Source organism: Coenobita brevimanus, chromosome 18, assembly GCF_032717465.1.
Source record: "Coenobita brevimanus isolate Jiangsu-jjx chromosome 18, ASM3271746v2, whole genome shotgun sequence".
Classification (NCBI taxonomy): domain Eukaryota; kingdom Metazoa; phylum Arthropoda; class Malacostraca; order Decapoda; family Coenobitidae; genus Coenobita; species Coenobita brevimanus.
In genome coordinates, this window is record NC_136971.1 from 10,241,695 (window position 1) to 10,253,452 (window position 11,758).

General features: G+C 42.3%; 1 protein-coding gene across 1 annotated transcript in view; it reads right to left on the reverse strand.

Annotated features, from left to right (window-relative positions):
• LOC145391400 (protein N-terminal asparagine amidohydrolase-like) overlaps window positions 1-544 on the reverse strand; it is a 311,923-nt gene extending 311,379 nt beyond the window's left edge. The window contains exon 1 of the mRNA XM_080266007.1: window positions 520-544. The gene's annotated coding sequence lies outside the window, so the exon portion shown is untranslated. The remainder of the gene's footprint in view (window positions 1-519) is intronic.
• Window positions 545-11,758: the final 11,214 nt, after the last annotated feature.

Here is an 11,758-nt window from a genome sequence, read left to right on the forward strand (position 1 = left end):
AAAAAAAATTGAGGTAACAGGACACCGGGATGATCTTCAGGACATTTAAACCCCTTCAGTTCGATAACGTCCTCTGTTTTCTTCTTGGTACTTTCAGACGATTTTTATGGTTTGGGAGACTTTTTTCGGTCTAGTGGGGATAATAAGCAGTCTTGAATCCCTCCACTGTCTCACCCTCCTAAGATTAAAAAAAAGACATCAATGCATCGGTAATTTTGTTCATTTTAATCAGGCTATCCGTACGCGATTTTATGCAACTTAAAGAAAGCCCTCTCGTAGTGAAGGGGCTAATTAAGGCTAATATCTAACCCCTTCAACTCATATAGTGTCCCCTCAGCCAAATAAAATCGTCTGGAGGTAGCATGATCTGAATTTAAAGTACGTCGCCAGATTGAAGGGGCTGAGTTAAATCACGATGCAATACTGAAAACGAGAGCAAAGGTAACAAGTGGGTCAGAGTTGCAAAGATCCAACAAGATAACAACAACAACAACAACAACGATAAGAAGCACAACTCACCTGCTGCCGTGTGTCCGTCTGTCTGTGTGTGGATCGCTCGCTGGCGCTCAAAAAAAGGGTCCTCCACGAGCTTTCTTTCCCCCCTTGCACTCACTACTCCCCACCACAACAACAACACGCGGGCCTCCTACTAGGAACCAAACGTGACTTGAGATCTCGGCCGAAAAACAACGCAAGACGGACACTCTTACATCCTTGGCGGTCCGCGTCCCTTCACAAATTTCACTCCGTTTTAGCTGAGTTATATTCCTTTTTTTTGGTTAGGTAGGCCGCATCACTGACTGAGACGTGCCCCGCTGCTCTACCCACAAGAGTGACCAACACTTGACTGAAGCGCAACATCCACCACCACACTCTCAAGATGCCAAACTGTGCCCTAACTCTCACAGCCTTCGAGGTGGTGCCCAGGTCTTCAGTCTCACAGTCCCCGTGCAGATATCACCAAATCTATTACTATTTCTACAGACTGGTTTATGTACAGCTCATCTGACAACTCTCAGCTCGTTTTTCTCCACCATGGGTCAAAATAGTGATGCCCACACCCAAAGATCGTGAGAGTGAGGGATAGTGAAGGATGTTGAGAGATGAGAGCACAGGTTGCCTAGGGGGGTTGGGCACTGCTCAGACTCCACTGCCAAACGCACGAGCCATTCTCCTTATTTTCCATAGTTTTCCCTCTAAATCTGAACCTCTTAAATTGCATCTCTTAAAATTAACGTTAAGAGTCTCGAGGTGAGTATATCCGAGCCTCATTACTCCTGATCCCGTGGTTCTGTGAGGCTTGGAGACTCTGGAGATGACATTTGGGAAGAGGTGAGGCAGGGTACTCCAGAACACCTGAACACTCGCTGCTCCAGTTCTGATTCCTTTTAATTTCAGGTTTAACTAATACTTTCTTTGCATATGCACACTTCCATATTTCTAAATGGACTTCATAAACTCCCACTGCATGCCACGTAACACATTAGTCATATGCGAATCAACATAAAACTTACAATAGGAGTCTTTATTACTGCCTTACGGTATGCATATACGCATGTACACATTGATGGCTACGTATATGGAAATCTGAATGTCACACACACACACACACACACACACACACACACACACACACACACACACACACACACACACACACACACACACACACACCTTGAATACATTGTTCCATTTCACCATATCATATACGTGATCTTGTTGCGTCATATGCTTAAATACATACATGTAAGACTGCTCACACACACACACACACACACACACACACACACACACACACACACACACACCTTGAAATCATTTATGTGATCGTTACGTCATGTGCTTAAAACCATGCATAGAAAGCTACACACACACACACACACACACACACACACACACACACACACACACACAAACACACACTCACTCACTCAAGGTTATATAATATTTCGGTCTTGTAGGAATTTATGGGTAGCCCAGCCTGCCAGCCATCTACAAATCGCTGTTCATAACCTGGAAACTATACATATGTCTAGGATCAGTGAAATTCTAAGGTTTAGTGCAGTGCCTATCGACTACATGAGGTTCACTAAGGCAAACAATCAATTTTAGTTAAGATTCAGTCATTCCCTAAAATGCAACTCGCAAATACCAATGCTACATCCAATTCGTGTGGATGGATGCCGCCTCCTTTATTAGACAACAGTCACAGATTTACTTTGCTCAGTATATCTCAATTTCCTCTTATGTGTTACCGATGCAGACTGTCGTGATACTAAAACTATTTCAATATCATGCAAGAGAATGCGAAGGTGCAATATGCAAAATGATCCGCTTATGAAGCGATGTTGCGAAGCCTCCTATCGCTCTTAGAATATATATCTGTTGTTCGTGCAGTATAGAAAAGATCTGAACTACCAACAACGTCCTCATTCGGTGGGAAACTTTGACATCAATTTTCTTTTAGTCATGGATTGGGTAGGGGGAGAGTAGACATTATGGTTCACGAATGTGTGTAATAACCCTCTCTTGGTCGGGACAGCTCTGGTACTGTATTTTCAGTTGACTCCATTTTAGTTCCCACACTCCGATGACCTATTGTTACCATCAGGTCACCACCAGACAATTATATACACTCAACTTTAAAGGGAACTAGCTGTGAAGTAAGGAAGGAAGGCAATGTCTAACCCGTTCAGTTCGAAAAGCCTCCCTAATCACAGTAAAGACGTCTGGAGACAGCTAAAACGTAATTTAAAACACTCCATCGGATTGGAAGGGTTGACGTGTTATAATTTTTGGTGACAGTCCATGACGCACTCACTCCACTGGACCCTGTTTAATGTCCTCACCCACCCCGGAAAAAAAAAAAAAAAAAAAAGACAGGCACTTCTATCTGGTTGACTCATGGAACTCAGACACCCGTGGTATTTTCATCTGCACAACACGATCCCGAAGTCGTTTTTATGTTGCCGCCACCAGCACGATCCAATAGCCCTCCTGTAGTTACTTATTTTTTTTTATTATTATTATTGTCTGTGACTTACAAATCAATATTTCAAGAAGAATAAAGCTTGAAGCTAAAACTAATAGTCTGAGGTTAGCTAAATGACATTGCTAGATCTCCTTCTACCATAAGAGGTTAATAATACGAGTAATTAAAATAAGCTACCACTAGACGATTTAATTCAGCTTAGGAGAAACTCTACTTAATGAGTGAGTGAACAACACCTTCTGCGGATTACGTAACAATAAATACGGTATCACTGATAACAGGCAAAATACTTCTGCGGATGTTACATCACTGGCGGTAGATAACGCAACACCAGATAACACATTGTCCTATCAGATAATAATCACTTTCTCTTGAGACAAATACATCAACACAGACCGATCAATATTTTCGATTGTTTTACTGTAAATGCAAACAGATTTTGACCAACACCATAAAATTTGAGGCGAACATTTAATTATTTCAGTACGAGGACGTGTTTCGTTGCATCATCACACTTGTTCGGGGTGTACTATTGTATATAGTTCAGATAGCACCCGCGCGCACATGTGAACTTTATAACTATCACAGTTTTATTAAGTTTACAGCAATGTTGGTGGAAGGGCTGAGAATCAGACAAGGATGAGGTAATTATTAGAACAATGCATCAAAGGTCTAGATCATATGGCAAGATCATATCAATCTGCTTATAATGTATTTAAATCAAAGTATCGTAGTCGTCGCTGTTGGTGAAAGGATAGAGCATAAGGCAAAGATGAATGATCAGGTTTGGGAAAATCGGTCTTAGGTTATGCTCAGAAGACAAAGTCAAAAGTTAGACTCTTTATAATTGTTGATGCGGTTGTGGCCAAATTGGGTGGAAGACCTCAGGGTCACCAGAGTTAAAGTGATCCTATTATGAGAACAATGAGTCAAATATCAGTCACGCGGCAAACAGTTTTGATCCGAATTAGATCTAACTTAGTGGATGAGTTGAGGGTCAGGTAATTATGAAGTGATTCGATTTTGCGAAAAACTGGTTGAGGGTCAAAGTCACGAGGCAAGGTCAAAGGTTTGGCCCACAGACCAACTGTAAGTCGTAGGTTCCTTCTTGTTTTATTCATGACATCTCAAGATCATTTTATCCAGCATTTGAAAGACGCGTGGTACTGGAGAGGTTAGGAAAAAAAAACAAAAAAAACGGGGGGAGGGGAGGGGCATTATCGCCTTCACAACGACAGTCTTCCCGAAAGTCTGATATGATCGTCTGGCTGCTACAAACATAGAATTTTAAAAAGCCCCCTTACTGCTGAAGTTAAATATATCCTGACCAAAACGCTCCTAGCCTCAAGTGCATAGCTAAAAAAGGGAGGCAAACAGACATCACCCGAAACATGACACACAACCATTTACTGTCACTCTTGGGTCCCTATTTCAGTTCTAGATTGAGTGGCGAGTTGAGTTACGCCCATGTACGAACATTTTTTTTTATTGAAATGATAAAACACTTTCTGCCCGACTTTGACCCTCCTCAGCTAATCTATTTATTTCACCGTGAAATCAGAGGAGTTGGTCCATATTTTGTGTTTTCCTTTCCCTGTTACTGGATCTCTCACGTCCCATTTATAGTAGTGGGAAACAGGAGCATGATGATGATGATGATGGTGATGATGATGATGATGATGGCGATGAAGATGATAATGATGATGATGATGATTTACCGACACTGCTCTGTAAAAATTTCAAGTCTCTGCAGCCGAATTGCTGTTACGTAATGTTTAATACTCTACATACCTTATTCTTCTGCTCCTACTTTCACTGGGATAATTTCAGGCCATGTATTAATAATCATTTTCATGTTGAACTCTCTCTCTCTCTCTCTCTCTCTCTCTCTCTCTCTCTCAGCTGAATAAAATCGTCTGGCGTTAGCTGTATTAGAATATTTCAGCTGACAGACATCGTTATGTGGTCATATTTGCACTTTCCTTGCTCCCTTCAGACCATTTTATTCAGCACAGGAGAGATCACTAGCAAAGGGGTTAATAAAAGCTGTATCTAACCCTTCCAGTAGGGGAAAAAAAGTCTCTCCTAAGCTGAATAAAATCGTCTGGTACAAGTACGAATAAAGTAAATCAAACGTTCCCAGGTCAAAGGGATTACATTATGAGCGGAAAGATGGAAATAGAAGACAGGGAACGTAAACTGGAAGACAGAACGTGAAATGGAAGGCAGAGAACGTGAAACGGAAGGCAGAGAACGTGAAATGGAAGGCAGAGAACGTGAAATGGAAGGCAGAGAACGTGAAATGGAAGGCAGAGAACGTGAAATGGAAGGCAGAGAACGTGAAATGGAAGGCAGAGAACGTGAAACGGAAGGCAGAGAACGTGAAATGGAAGAGAGAGAACGTGAGATGAGAACATGGAGGAACGGATCTTGTCTTACGATGGAACTTTCATTTGAGGTTATTTCGCATTTTATGGTTAACTGAGTTCTATCCTTTACAGGTCGCACGTAGTGGCAATCTCTCTCTCTCTCTCTCTCTCTCTCTCTCTCTCTCTCTCTCTCTCTCTCTCTCTCTCTCTCTCTCTCTCATACTTTACATCTACGCCATGCCTTTCACTCTCATATTTTCCCATTACCCATTTTCCCGACTCTGCATCCACCGTTTTCTCACACTTTCCTCAGTCTTTATCTTTCTATCTACAGTATTTATGTCAGTCCGTCTGTCTATCTCTCAATCGCTCTCTCTATGTTCAAGCATCTATCTTCATCTGTGTTTCCCCACTTTACAGTTTGCCCAAGGAGTGAGCCAGGCACAGCTTTTATCCAGGAGGAGGAAGAAGAGGAGGTGAAGGAGAGGAGGAAGAGGAAGAAATGAAAAAGGAGAAGGAAATGAAGGAAGACGAGGAGGAGGAGGAGGAGGAGGTTTGAGATGATAACAATACCCGGCAACCATTAAAGACAAAGATTTCAGGACCAACTATGGTATTGTTACAGAAATTCCTTTAGAATTAACTTTAGCATTATTAGGATTTGCTGTGAGCCTCTTACTGTGAAATGGCGCTGGAAACTTTTGATGTGCCTGTCTATATCTGTCCATCCATCCATCTATCTATCCACCTAATTATCTACCTGTCTGTCTGTCTATCTGTCTGTCTATAAGTCCAGTTTTCTATCTTGTTATTGATCGATCAGTCTTCAATGTCTACAGAATCAACCTACTCTCCAACCTTTCCCTCTGTCTATCTACTTCCCTTTCCAAACCCTTCACCAACGTCACTGTCGCTGCCTGCAACTTTAGCCTCATTCTCTCAACTATCTATCTATTTATAAGTCTACCTACCTATTTACCTCTCCGTCTGACTTTCCACGCGCCTTTCTACCTATCAGTCTACTCTGTTTACCCCTCGAGCGATCAGATCATGAATTAATCTCTATCCATCTGCTAATCAGTTTACCAGTTTTTCCGTATCAATATTTATCTTCCTACCTGCAGTCTTATATGCTATCAACTTTTTTCCTACCTTCCCATGCATCTATCCATCTACCTGTCTATCTCTCTCCCTCCCTTTCCCGAACTTCATCCACCCCACCCACCCCCCGACGCTGCCTCAGTAACCCCATTCTCTTGCCCCTTACGCAACCACTTCATCTCACCTCCCCTCCCTCTCTAACCCAGCGTAACCTAACATAACCTCACTTTGCATTACGTAACCTAACTTTGCCTAAGCTTACCTAATTAAACCATATAAAACCAGATCCAATCAAACTAAACTTAATCACATCCTATCCTAACGACGCCACCTCAACCTAACCTAACCTAATCAAACTCAGATACATCAACCACACCCAGCTCACCCCACCCCTCTCCACTCCGGTCCAATCCAATCTAACCCGAGTCTAACCTAACCTCACCTAACTCACCCTAACCTAGACCAACTTAACGCAACCTAGTACAACCTAAGCCAACCCAATTTAACCCAATCCAACCACACCTAACCCAAACTATGCCAGACGAATCCAGTAAAAATTAACCCAGCCTAAATTAGCTTGATCTAGTCTTGCCAAAGCTAACCTAACCTAACCCCATTCACTGGCCTTCTTCACAGCCACCTCCCCTCCCCTCCTCTCCCCTCGCCTTCCCTCATTTCCGCTTCATTGCTATCCCATCCACTCCCTTCCCGTTCCCTAGTTCCCCTTCAGTCCCCTCTCTCTTCCCCACTTCTCCCATCACCTCTCCCCATCCCTCCCTCTCCTCCTCTCCCTTCCCCTCCCCTCAATTCCCCTCCCTACTCCTCCCTTCATCTCTCCCATCCCTCCCCTCCCCTCCCCTCACCGCGATTGCACCAGCCTCAAGAATTATGACTGCTGGGATGCCATTCCGCCTCCGATCGCCCGTAATGAGTTTTTGCGCAAGGCTGTTTGGTCGCGGGTGTCTGTTTGTTTGCACACGAGAGAGAGAGAGAGAGAGAGAGAGAGAGAGAGAGAGAGAGTATTAATGATACACCGTCTGAAATTATGTCAATGAATGTTCTGGATAAAATAATAAGATATATATTACGCAACAACAAATGCAATTCCGTTGTAGGTGTGAAAGGAGCTTCCTGCAGATCAGTGTTGGTTAATCATCATCATCATCATTATCATCATCATCATCATTCATTCATTCATTCATTCATTCGTTCGTTCACCCATTTCCTCCATGCCTCTTGTATGGAAGGAGTAATAATTTGTTATCCGTGCTCCCTCCTTCCTCCCCTCTCGTACTGGAAGGGTTAAAATCCACCATCCTCACTCCCTTCCTCTAGAATACGATAGCACCATACTTCACTGCTACCTCCGTCATATGAATTAATGCAGTGTAGTGAAGCCCTAATTCTTTTCTTAGATGATGATGATGATGATGATGACAAAATATTTCTTACGTTAAAATCTGTCCTCTGCATTAATGTATAGAAGCGGTTAATAGTTATCGCCATCCCTCCCTCTCTTGTGGAAACTGTACAGTAAACCGTTTCAGTACGATGACACACTTTTATATTACATTCTTGTTACAATTAGCTGAGGAGAGACTTGTCGAACTCATGACATTAGATACAGGCTTCAGTAACCTTTTAGTACGAGGGATTATTCGTAAATCAAAAGTTCTTTTCTTGAAGTAGGTATAATGTTGTTAATGCTGTGGCCCCAGGTTCAACTTATTATGAACACAGCGAACTGCAAGCTGAAGTTACTCTTCTGCAGTGCACCACCCAACTTTCGGGGGATAGAGGGATGAGGGATGTTTGTGTTACCGCGCATCACTATCGTCCGGTTATTTAAATGCCGCCAAGTGAAGGCGTATCTCAAGCACCTGGTAGTAAATAAACTATAAAAACCACATCGTTTGCTTAGAAGTGTTAAAATTTGTTGTCTGGACTCCATGGCTTCCCATCACATCACATCAACTGCGCCGATCTGAGTGACCGCAGGGTGACGTGAAGGGCTCAGGGGTCGGGGCTCTAATGGGTCACACTTAGAGCATCAGTTACCCATCACACCCTCTGTCACCTAGCTCACTTCTGTGTCACCTACCCACTTCTCTCCCACCTAGCTAATTTTTTTGTCACCTACTCGCTTCTGTCACCTAAAACATTTCTGTCACCTGCTTCACTTTTCTGTAACCGTGGAATTCTGTCAATTAACTCATTTGTCTGTTATCTAACTCACTTCTCTGCTGCCTATAAAGTTCCTCCGTCACCTAGTCCATGTACAGCACCCATCACTTCCTGCCTCCCGGTTAATATTTCTGTCATCTAACCCATGTTTCTGTCATTAGGCATGTCTCTGTCACTAACACATATTGCATCTGTCACCTAACACATTGCTCTGTCCTTTAGTTCTGGTCTCTCCCACCGTCCGCTCACAAATAGATAGACACTTGAACAGCTATATATAGATAGATATACAGACACGTGAATAGCTAGCTAGCTAGATGGATAGATAGATAGATAGGTAGACTGATTGGTTGATTGATTAATTGATCAACACTGTGAGAGTCCCAATAAAGAGCCTATAAACAGACTCTAAACCCCAAAGGATCCCTCAAAACACTTGTAACCAGTCAAACGCGCATTAATCCTAAGTTCAAATGCCTGTGTGCTCTATGTATCCACGATGTCAATAGGATAAGTATCAAAGAGTTCTGCGATCGATGAAATAAAGCCCTTACAATACTGTGTATTTATTACATAATATATAACATGTGAAAAGGACGGATTATTTAAGGCTGATGAATATCTGATCTCAGGAACAGACCAAAACGGTTGTGAAAGTTTAGACTGTCACTGATGGTCGGCATTTAGAAATGTCTTATGAAACAGAGTCAGAAAAGCAGCAAGATCTTGATGTTTAAATGCAGATTCAGATCAGGCAACAGAAACCCAGTCCAGTTACAAACAGTGTCAAGTAGTCTTCAGGTAGACTCAGCGAGAGGAGGAGGAGGAGGAGGAGGAGGAGAGAGAGAGAGAGAGAGAGAGAGAGAGAGAGAGAGAGAGAGAGAGAGAGTTTCTTTTACCTAAAATCTGCGGGAATTAATCTCCACGTATCTACTGTATTTGCAAGTCCAGTTATTGAGTGCAAATTTAACTACCCCTCCCTCCTTCCCTCTGTCACATCCCCAATACCACTTCCACCATCTCTTTCTCTGCTCCAGTGCCAAGTCACCTTCCCATCACTTTCCCCCATGATCAGCTATTTACACATGTTTCACGCAGGTGCCTTCAATCATAGACTACATTCCCAGGGAGTTCTCTTTACACCCAATCTTCAGGGGACCTTATATCTTACAAAGCCTCCTATGACTCCCTCTCAGCTGAATAAAATCGCCTGGAATAAGCTAAAACGATGCTTAAGAAAAAAACGATCAAGAAAGACTGACACTTCACCATGTTTTACGCATGTGAAGCTTTTCCAGTTTCGTTTTTCTGGTCCCGGGCAGTTTTATTTAGCTTGGAGAGACTTTTCGAAGCTACACGAGCTCTCCACAAAGCTGAATAAGAATAGTCATGAAGCAGCAGGAATATAATGAAACAGTATGTCATTCAGCTGAAGGGTTACTCCATTCTTGAGGTATACAACTTAATTATCAATAGTTTTTTTGTTAACTGTTGTCAGTAGATTTGCTTGGTGGCATTATTAACTCTGCTCTTCACTGATTTGTAACAACAGTCTGACCCCAGAATATTATGGTAGTCAGGAAGAAGTGCTATGTACACTATGCAGAACTGTAGTATCTTCTATATCTGCTACTAACTTATGTGAAATAAGCTGCTGAAGGACGAAAATCTGGGCCAAGTTAGTGTAAAAGGAGTATTGAAACTTTATTCATCTACCAGCAGTTCTGAACAGATTGTCAAATGTCTGCACCAATTTTCCTTGATTAAAATGATTATATGTCAAATACAAGAAACTGGAAAACAGTGAAGTAATAATTACTTACAACTTTAATTTAAAAACTGGGATAGAAGAGTCAAAAAGCATCTCGCCTCCGGTAACGAAGACTGCCTGTGAACGCGTCAATGCATGTCTCGTGTTAGGGAGTGTATCTGAAAAACAACTCTAAATAAGGGTAAATGTCAAGCCAAATTAGTGGTCGGGGTTTGAGGTAATGCAGTTTGATGAGAGCTTATTAGAGACACTTTTGGCCGCATCTTTAAGGTCCAAATTTCTCGCCTTCACTACTTGGCTCTCTGTGTTTACATCTTTGTTTTTAAGAGGAAATGAACTGGTTTGGTTCTGAGCGTCTTCCCAGAATGTCACTGGACTCTCTGTGTCTTGATCCCTAAATGGTGGCTGTTGATCCCTTTTATCTATTTATTTATATATTTTATTTATCCTGCGGCTAACACCTACCATTATTACTCGCCACAGGGAAACCTACCGTCGCCCAAGGATTAAAAATTACTTTGATTAGCTCCTAAATGGCTGCTGATGGCCAATAAATTTTACTCTCGCTAACACCAGGTGATTATACTTGCTTTAGGCTCACCTTCTGTTTTCCAAGAGCTGAACTCGTTATTATTTTCTGAGAACCATCCAGAGTTTATTGCCAGATCCGTGAATTTCAGGTCTAGTAGTCTGAGTTTATGGCATTATTCACCGACAATGAACTTATTCTGAAGCTGGTATTGGCCAAGGGAAAAAAAACCATCCTTAGGCCAGCTTAATAAACCATACGTCTGCTACAACGATGAAGGTTGAAGTCAGACCGAAAGTATTGCATCTTCTTCATAAACAACTCCAAAATCTAGGTACGATTCTTCCTGTGAGATCTACCTGTTTTCCCTCTGATAGATATAAATAATGGGACAAGTGGGAGGAGAAATGAAAGGTAGGGGGGGGGGTGGAGTTGATAATTAAATGGGGAGCAAGGAAGAAAGACCCGAAAAATATGAAAATGCCTGAGGGAAGAGGTAATGAGAGGAATGGAGTACGAGACACACCAAGGCAAAATTAAGAAGCACAACAAAACTGGACAGCCTCGTTCCACACAGCAGGAGACACAATGAAACCTTCAGGTTCACTGCAGGCGCAAATAATACCATAGTTAACTCTAAAAAGATTTTTGTAATAGTCTCACATCTAACTCTAAAACTGTTTTCAGCACCCTCCTGTTTTCTAGGAAAGGTTTTAGGTTCGAACAACTCTCTTCTCCCTCCTTCTCCTCTTCCTCCACATTCTTTATTTCTTCCTCCTCCTTTCTTTCTTCCTCCTCCTCCTTCTCCTCCT